This window comes from Stenella coeruleoalba (genome assembly GCF_951394435.1).
Source record: "Stenella coeruleoalba genome assembly, chromosome: 21".
NCBI lineage: Eukaryota > Metazoa > Chordata > Mammalia > Artiodactyla > Delphinidae > Stenella > Stenella coeruleoalba.
The window spans coordinates 21,556,061-21,566,110 of record NC_137167.1 but is presented as its reverse complement, the minus strand read 5'-3'; the positions used below and the strand labels follow the sequence as shown (position 1 = coordinate 21,566,110).

Genomic DNA, 10,050 nt, shown 5'->3' with positions numbered 1-10,050 from the left:
TTAAATGATGTTTTGAGGAGGATGGCTTATTTGATTGCTGGAAATTAAATTTGTTAATAAAGATATTGCCTGGCTTGAGACATGTATGCTGTTCTCTATATAATTTTTAAAAAGATTTTAGTTGAGTTTTACATACTAATAGGGATTTTAAATAAAAATTAAATGTTCAACAATTACATAGGAAGAGTTTTCTATTCAATGTTCTTGCCTATCATTGTCATTATCGTCCCTCCAGGAAATTTATATTTGTGCACGTTACAGTCCCAAGACAGGAGAGAAACTACAAGAGAAGATGGCCTTTCCTTCCACTTTGGTGGAGTTAAAAGTTGTTTATATAATGTGATATGAGAGAAAATCTAGTCCCCAATATTTCACCTGCCCATTGGCTCCAGTGCATCCAGATAGAAAATTGCTTGATAGAATTAGGCCTTGCTCTTCTAGGTATTTAGAAGCTTCTTTAAAAATGCAGTTCACGGGACTTCCCTGGTGGTGCAGTGGTTAAGAATACGCCTGCCAATGCAGGGGACTAGGGGTTTGATCCCTGGCCCAGGAAGATCCCACATGCTGCGAAGCAACAAAGCCCATGTGCCACAACTACTGAAGCCTGCATGCCTAGAGCCCATGCTCCGCAACAAGAGAAGACACCACAATGAGAAGCCTGCACACTGCAACGAACAGTAGCCCCCGCTGACCACAACTAGAGAAGGCCCGCGCGCAGCAACGAAGACCCAAAGCAGCCAAGAAAAAAAAAAAGATGCAGTTCACTAGGTAGGCAATGGAAATTGGCCAAATTATTTAAGAACAAGTACTATAGTGAGTATTGATTTAAGGGAACACTTTCCTTTGACAGGTAGGGCTGGACAAGCATTGTGGATGAGAAGCCAACCCCAAAGGGGGAGAAAATAAAGAGCAATTGATCACGCACCCTGAATGAAGTTGACATGTATGTATTCAATTTCTGACTTTGACACTTCCTAGTTGTGTAAATGGCCTAGGGGAACTTAATTGAAAAAACTAAGCTTCCTATTTTTCCATATGAAAAATGAAAATTTAAGTTTTTGTTGTGAGCATCATGAAATAAATTATTAGCAATCATCATTATTAAATAAATAAATAAGCTACTAATAACATGGCTGACTTTGCAAGAAGTACTATAGACTTTAATAGGTTGACAGTATGTAGGGCATGGATATAAATACATTGATAATGTGAAGATAATGGAAAGAACATATAAATTCAAATTTCATAGCAGTAGTCAAGTAATATCTATCTTAGGAAGAAGTATAAGCAGTCCCCATCCAGACCTGTAGTTTTCTAGACTGACTTCATGCTGCTTAATGGTCTTGATTGGCTATATCTTGGCCCTGGTTAATGTGTGCTCAGCTTCTCTGGGCTATGTTGTAGCTTCACAAGATGCAGAGGACATGTGTGCTTACATTAGTACCTAATTTTATATTTCTCCTAGAAATTTTTCTGAATTGATAATTTGGTGTCCAACAATTAAAAGTCAATTGGATTTCTTTCTCTTTATGTATTTGTTTCTGGTGAGTCCATGAATAAGCACATTTTAAGGCTTTTAAATATATATAAAAAACAAAGAAAAAATTATAGAAAGAGATTAAAAGTCTAATTTTCTTCTAATCTTCTTCTTGCCTTTTGCTAATCCTCTTCCTACTATTCCCCTCCCCGCTTCAGTTAACAAATCACTTATCAATTTACTTCTCAATATCTTGAACATTTTAAATGAATAAACATATTCTCTGGGTCACAGTACTTGGATAATCAAATGCCCTTTTTATAGTCACATTAGCCATAGCTTTGGATTTAATTGTACCGGAAAATTCCATCCCATTGAATTAAATACCACACTTCAATATCAACCCTGCACTGAAAGCTCTGACATTGAATTGGTATAATTTTAACCTTCCAAGAGACTTGGTTGGAGGGGAGTTTCTAACCAGCCAGTACATGCTTTGACTTTAAGAAACGTTCTGTGCGAAATGTTAGTTGGGACTTCTGGGAAGATGGCGGAAGAGTAAGACGCGGAGATTACCTTCCTCCCCACAGATACACCAGAAATACATGTACACGTGGAACAACTCCTACAGAACACCTACTGAACGCTGGCAGAAGACCTCAGACCTCCCAAAAGGTAAGAAAACCCCCACGTACCTGGGTAGGGAAAAAAAAAAAGAATAAACAGAGACAAAAGGATAGGGACGGGACCTGCACCTGTGGGAGGGAGCTGTGAAGGAGGAAAGCTTTCTACACACTAGGAAGCCCCTTCGCGGGTGGAGACTGCGGGTGGCGCAGGGGGAAAGCTTCGGAGCCGCGGAGGAGAGCACAGCAACAGGGGTGCGGGGTGGGGGGGCAAAGCGGAGAGATTCCCGCACAGAGGATGGGTGCCAACCCGGCACTCACCAGCCCGAGGGGTTTGTCTGCTCACCCGGCGGGGCGGGTGGGGCGGGCGGGGCGGGCGGGGCTGGGAGCTGAGGCTCGGGCTTCGGTCGGAAAGCAGGGAGAGGACTGGGGTTGGCGGCGTGAACACAGCCTGCAGGGGGTTAGTGCGCCACGGCTGACCGGGAGGGAGTCGGGGGAAAAGTCTGGACCTGCCGAAGAGGCAAGAGACTTTTTCTTGCCTCTTTGTTTCCTGGTGCCCGAGGAGTGGGGATTCAGAGCTGCTTAAAGGAGCTCTAGAGACGGGCGCGAGCCGCGGCTAAAAGCGCAGACCCCAGAGACAGGCATGAGACGCTAGGGCTGCTGCTGCCGCCACCAAGAAGCCTGTGTGCGAGCACAGGTCACTATCCACACCTCCCTTCCGGGGAGCCTGTGCAGCCCGCCACTGCCGGGTTCCTGTGATCCAGGGAAAACTCCCCCCGGGAGAACGCACGGCGCGCCTCAGGCTGATGCAACGTCCCGCCGGCCTCTGCCGCAGCAGGCTCGCCCCGCACTTCGTGCCCCTCCCTCCCCCCGGCCTGAGTGAGCCAGAGCCCCCGAGTCAGCGGCTCCTTTAACCCCGTCCTGTTTGAGCGAAGAACAGACGCCCTCCAGCGACCTACACACAGAGGCGAGGCCAAATCCAAAGCTGAGCCCCTGGGAGCTGTGAGAACAAAGAAGAGAAAGGGAAATCTCTCCCAGCAGCCTCAGGAGCAGCGGATTAAAGCTCCACAATCAACTTGATATACCCTGCATCTGTGGAATACCTGAATAGACAATGAATCATCCCAAATTAAGGAGGTGGACTTTGAGAGCAAGATTTATGATTTTTTCCCCTTTTCCTCTTTTTGTGAGTGTGTATGTGTATGCTTCTGTGTGAGATTTTGTCTGTATAGCTTTGCTTCCACCATTTCTCCGAGGGTTCTATCCGTCTGTTTTTTTTCTGTTTTGTTTTTTGCTCTTAATAATTATTTTTAAATAACTTTATTATATTTTATCTTACTTTATTTTATTTTACTTTATCTTTTCTTTCTCTTTTCCTTCCTTCCCTCCTTCTTCCTTCCTCCCTCTCTCCCTCCCTCCCTCCCTCCTTTCTTTCTTTCTTTCTTTCTTTCTTTCTACTTCTACTAATTCTTTCTACTTTTTCTCCCTTTTCTTCTGAGCCGTGTGGATGAAAGGCTCTTGGTGCTGCAGCCAGGAGTTAGTGCTGTGCCTCTGAGGTGGGAGAGCCAACTTCAGGACACTGGTCCACAAGAGATCTCCCAGCTCCACATAATATCAGATGGCGAAAATCTCCCAGAGATCTTCATCTCAACACCAGCACCCAGCTTCACTCAATGACCAGCAAGCTACAGTGCTGGACATCCTATGCCAAACAACTAGCAAGACAGGAACACAACCCCATCCATTAGCAGAGAGGCTGCCCAAAATGATAATAAGTCCACAGACACCCCAAAACACACCACCAGACGTGGACCTGCCCACCAGAAAGACAAGATCCAGCCTCATCCACCAGAACACAGGCACTAGTCCCCTCCACCAGGAAGCCTACACAACCCACTGAACCAACTTTAGCCACTGGGGACAGACACCAAAAACAAGGGGAACTATGAACCTGCAGCCTGCAAAAAGGAGACCCCAAACACAGTAAGATAAGCAAAATGAGAAGACAGAAAAACACACAGCAGATGAAGGAGCAAGATAAAAACCCATCAGACCTAACAAATGAAGAGGAAATAGGCAGTCTACCTGAAAAAGAATTCAGAATAATGATAGTAAAGATGATCCAAAATCTTGGAAATACAATAGAGAAAATGCAAGAAACATTTAACAAGGACCTAGAAGAACTAAAAATGAAACAAACAATGATGAACAACACAATAAATGAAATGAAAAATACTCTAGATGAGATCAATAGCAGAATAACTGAGGCAGAAGAATGGATAAGTGACCTGGAAGATAAAATAGTGGAAATAACTACTGCAGAGCAGAATAAAGAAAAAAGAATGAAAAGAACTGAGGACAGTCTCAGAGACCTCTGGGACAACATTAAACGCACCAACATTCGAATTATAGGGGTTCCAGAAGAAGAAGAGAAAAAGAAAGGGACAGAAAATATTTGAAGAGATTATAGTTGAAAACTTCCCTAATATGGGAAAGGAAATAGTTAATCAAATCTTGGAAGCACAGGATAAATCCAAGGAGAAATATGCCAAGACACATATTAGTCAAACTGTCAAAAATTAAATACAAAGAAAACATATTAAAAGCAGCAAGGGAAAAACAACAAATAACACAAAAGGGAATCCCCATAAGGTTAACAGCTGATCTTTCAGCAGAAACTCTGCAAGCCAGAAGGGACTGGCAGGACATATTTAAAGTGATGAAGGAGAAAAACCTGCAACCAAGATTACTCTGCCCAGCAAGGATCTCATTCAGATTTGATGGGGAAATTAAAACCTTTACAGACAAAAGCTGAGAGAGTTCAGCACCACCAAACCAGCTTTACAACAACTGCTAAAGGAACTTCTCTAGGCAAGAAACACAGGAGAAGGAAAAGACCTACAATAATGAACCCAAAACAATTAAGAAAATGGGAATAGGAACATACATATGAATAATTACCTTAAATGTAAATGGACTGAATGCTCCCACCAAAAGACACAGATTGGCTGAATGGATACAAAAACAAGACCCATATATTTGCTGTCTACAAGAGACCCACTTCAGACCTAGAGACACATACAGACTGAAAGTAAGGGGATGGAAAAAGATATTTCATGTAAATGGAAACCATTCTATGACATAAATCACAGCAAGATCCTTTTTGACCCATCTCCTAGAGAAATGGAAATAAAAACAAAAATAAACAAATGGGACCTAATGAAACTTCAAAGCTTTTGCACAGCAAAGGAAACCATAAACAAGACGAAAAGACAACCCTCAGAATGGGAGAAAATATTTGCAAATGAAGCAACTGACAAAGGATTAATCTCCACAACATACAAGCAACTCATGCAGCTCAATATCAAAAACACAAACAACCCAACCCAAAAATGGGCAGAAGACCTAAACAGACATTTCTCCAAATAAGATATACAGACTGCCAACAAACACATGAACGAATGCTCAACATCACTAATCATTAGAGAAATGCAATCAAAACTACAATGAGATATCATCTCACACCAGTCAGAATGGCCATCATCAAAAAATCTAGAAACAATAAATGCTGGAGAGGGTGTGGAGAAAAGGGAACACTCTTGCACTGCTGGTGGAAATGTGAATTGGTTCAGCCACTATGGAGAACAGTATGGAGGTTCCTTAAAAAACTACAAATAGAACTACCGTATGACCCAGCAATCTCACTACTGGGCATATACCCTGAGAAAACCAAAATTAAAAAAGAGTCATGTACCAAAATGTTCATTGCAGCTCTATTTACAATAGCCCGGAGATGGAAACAACCTAAGTGCCCATCGTCGGATGAATGGATAAAGAAGATGTGGCACATATATACAATGGAATATTACTCAGCCATAAAAAGAAACGAAATTGAGCTATTTGTAATGAGGTGGATAGACCTAGAGCCTGTCATACAGAGTGAAGTAAGTCAGGAAGAGAAAGACAAATACCGTATGCTAACACATATATATGGAATTTAAGAAAAAAAATGTCACGAAGAACCTAGGGGTAAGACAGGAATAAAGACACAGACCTACTGGAGAAGGGACTTGAGGATATGGGGAGGGGGAAAGGTGAGCTGTGACAAAGCGAGAGAGAGGCATGGACATATATACACTAACAAACATAAGGTAGATAGCTAGTGGGAAGCAGCCGCATGGCACAGGGATGTCAGCTCGGTGCTTTGTGACCGCCTGGAGAGGTGGGATAGGGAGGGTGGGAGGGAGGGAGACGCAAGAGGGAAGAGATATGGGAACATATGTATATGTATAACTGATTCATTTTGTTGTAAAGCACAAGCTAGCACACCATTGTGAAGCAATTATACTCCAATAAAGATGTTAAAAAAAAAAAAAAGGAAACGTTCTGTGAAGAGCGTCTCACTACTTCCAGGGGTCAGGTCTGTCCTTTTGTCCTGACAAAGCGCACTTTTCCATGCTTGCTGCCAAAATTTTTTGCCATTGTGGGATTTTCCAAACTATTGCTTGGAATTTAAATTCAAGGTCTTAGGCAATTTCAGCTTTACAATGCCATGTAACAGACAGAATGGAGGCTGAGACTGAATTCTACCAGTGAGCAGGTTAGGTCAGATCCACACAGCCATGGGTGAATGTGGATAAAACGAAAACTTTTGGGTTTTTTACTATTACTTTCTAAGACTGCAAAAAAAGCAGCATCTATCTTCCTATTGCTGGAAGAAAAAATAGTCTAGAATTTTTTAATAGATTCACAGATCCTCAGAGTTTTTAGGAAACACAGTGCAAGTTTAATTAATTTGTGAGTCTAAAACTTGAATCACATTATTTCCTTTTTTATACGCTGAGTGGAAGTAATTCTCCTGTAGGGCCCATTGAAACTTCCTTTATAATTCTTGTGTCCTCAATGTCTCATCTCAAAATGTCTTTTTACAATTCTTTTCTCCCGACTCAAAGGCTGAGTTGACTGATGACTAGAACAAGGTGGAAATAAGATTATGGTTGGTTTAATTATTTTCCTCCTGCCCTGTCCCCACTCCCCACAGCCCTCTGTACATACGCCTGAAGAGAACTGCTAGAGTTCAACCTCTGAATTCTGAAAAGCTACAGAAGGACTAAGCGGCCAGAATAGAGGAGAATTACAAGTCAGAGATCCCTACGAATGAACAGAGGGCGGGGTAGAGCAAGGAAAGGGAGGCTCCGGAAAACCTAATAACTTGCAAAGAGGAGAGAGTTTTCTTCAAACAACTTCCAGACTCAGAGAATGAAACCTGCCTACCAATTCAATAAGGATTTTCCTGATCTGTCTTCCTACCCTCCAATCCTTCCTGCCCTGAACCTGGGAGGGCAGAAGTAGTAGCTACTGAGAAAGGAGGAGGGAGAGGGAGAAGGGAAGAGGCTGATCATTTCCCTTACCTTAGCTAATGACAGAAGAGAGAATATCTTTGAATGAAGGTCAAACTGTTGATTATTTCATGGAACTAAACATTCTAATATTCTATTTTGTTAAAAATTTAGTTTGTATTTTATGTCTTAAAAGTCACCATTGGACACTGAAATTACCTAAGAATGTTCAGAAAATAATGGGACCGCTTTTTTTTTTCTTTTTCTTAATCTGAAAGTAGGATAAAATAGAGTTCTGGAAAAGTTAATGAAAACAATAATTCAAATAAGTTTGTTTTGTGATAAGCATCTCACACATCAGGTTTGTTCGCTGAGCAAGTTACAGAGGACATCATGGAATTTGGAAACACCAAGAATCCTGGAAATCTAGTCTTTCCATGAAATACTGGAAAAGTGTAGAAAATCCTTGGAATAGTTTGGAATTATTTGGAATAGTTGGAATAGTTTATGTTCAGGGATAAGTATTTGATCACCTGTAATACATTGGTCAACAATCAATAACTGATGAGTAAGGCTTGAAAGAGAGTTAGAGAAAGTGCAGCATGCGGACTGAATCTTCACTAGTTTATGGTGTATCTCAAATGGTGTCACCTTTCATCTTTTGTCAGAAACACTTGTAAATCCTGATGGAGATACAAAAGGACTTTGTGGCATCTTGCTGCTGGCTCTTGAATATGGTACAGCTTCTCAATGTTGTAGTCACCTGGACATTCAAGATCACTTGATACACAAGGTAAAAGATCATATTACAGTTCTTGAGCTTTGCTTTTAAATAACATGCTTCTTACTGAGTCTGTATCTAACATCCTTAAATCAGGAAGAAGTACGTGGGTGATTATTTTCACACGTTAAAGCATCACAAGCCTTCCAGTCTGTGACTACAATTCTTTCCCAAGAAAAGTCCAATTCCAGCACAATTTAGAGAAAAGGTGGTTGTCACCATGCAGGAGGGTCCAAAATTATTTCAGGCATGTGTCACATGGGGTATAGGTGCCACTGATCCAAACAGAAAGATAAGGAGTAATACACTGACATCTAAGTTCATTTTTAAGTGAAAATAACACAGCTTTTGAACTGTAATGTTGATTAGGCAGTTGGAGATATTTGGAGCTTGGAGGAAACAGCTGTGTTTGAAATTAAAATTTAGAATTGGTCAACATAAATATAATTTGAGTTGAAGGTATAAGATGCTCACTTTGAGGCTAACCACAAGATGCCATTTCCAAAGCTTGAGTTACAAGTACAAGAGAAAGATAGAATACCTCAAAGTTAAGAAAAGGAAAGAAAACCTTCCTTATTTTGATGACCAAAATCTTAGGAACCCCTGCCAAAAAAATCTTGTGAAAACTCATAGTTACTGAAGAACTTGATTATCATTAGCACAAATATTGGTCTTTATATTACTTCTTTTTAAGTTAAAGCTAAGTAAACATATTTGAAAATGGTGATGGAATGGTTTCACATTTGGGGAAAATATGGATTAGTTAATTGTTTATAAAATGTAAGTATACTTAAACATATTTAATTTAGAGAATACCAAACGCCTTTGTAAAATATTAGGATGTTAAAACCAGGAAATATTTCTATTAACTTATCCCTGAGATAAAGTATTTACCATCATAGTCTCAACTTCTTCTAAAAGTAAATTTTATGCAGAGGGTTGAAATAATTTTAAAGATTCACTGCAAAAATCAGAACCTTTTCATGATACCCTTGCCCAGTTACAATTAAACTTATATTTAACTTTTGAAAATGTGTAAAATAATTAATTAAAAAATCTAAAAGTGGGTATTCCCTCTTTCCTTTTGCTTCCTTCCCTTCCCCGCTTCCCTCCAGCACTTCCTTCAACAAATATGTGTGTATGTATGTTCAATGTACTAAACTAGGTTCTTTGGCTGATGAAAATGAGATAGAGTAATATAAAACATGTACAAAGATAATTATAATACACGTGAGAATATTTTCTGGTTCATTAGATATGAATTATTGAATGGTGGTTATAATTGTTGAATGAACAAATTCTCTGTGCATTTCTGATTGATTATGTTTTGGTAGTAATGAAAGACAAGTTAGGATGGAATGATGAAATTTCATCATTCCACCAAATTAGGATGGAATTTCAAAAATCACAATGCTATAATTTAAAAATGGTAAATAAGTATATTATGAAGCAAATAAGCTTGCTGTGCACTTTTGAATTTCATATTGATTTAGCTTCCTGCAGAATATTTGCAGCAATGTAATTAGTTTTGAATGTTCAGATAATGTTATTGTCAGGCCATACAGATTTAATTCATAGCAAGCTCTTAGAAGCAAGAAATACATAAAATCCAAGCTGTCGACTGTTAGTTTCAGTGAGTGCATTAGGGCAGTTTTTAACAAGTGCTCTTTAGGTAATTCAGATTTTCAGGCTTGATTATGAACCTTTCTAGAGCATTTCTAGCCAGCTAAAATTTAAACACCAACATTTGTAGGCCAGTATGTCAATAAAGTCTAGTTCGGCATGTTAAGGAAAAAAATAAACATTTGTTGAGGTTTTAAAAGCTAAAAC

General features: G+C 40.0%; 1 long non-coding RNA gene across 2 annotated transcripts in view; it reads left to right on the top strand.

The window, feature by feature from the left end:
* Window positions 1–584: 584 nt before the first annotated feature.
* LOC307179868 overlaps window positions 585–10,050 on the top strand; it is a 57,280-nt gene continuing 47,814 nt past the window's right edge. Inside the window, exons 1-4 of one of the 2 annotated variants that reach the window (XR_013825573.1) lie at window positions 585–768; window positions 851–943; window positions 2,068–2,152; window positions 8,108–8,232. This is a non-coding gene — a long non-coding RNA (uncharacterized lncRNA). Of the gene's footprint in view, window positions 769–850; window positions 944–1,841; window positions 2,153–8,107; window positions 8,233–10,050 lie in introns of those variants that run through there. The other variant, XR_013825574.1, reaches the window with a different exon arrangement.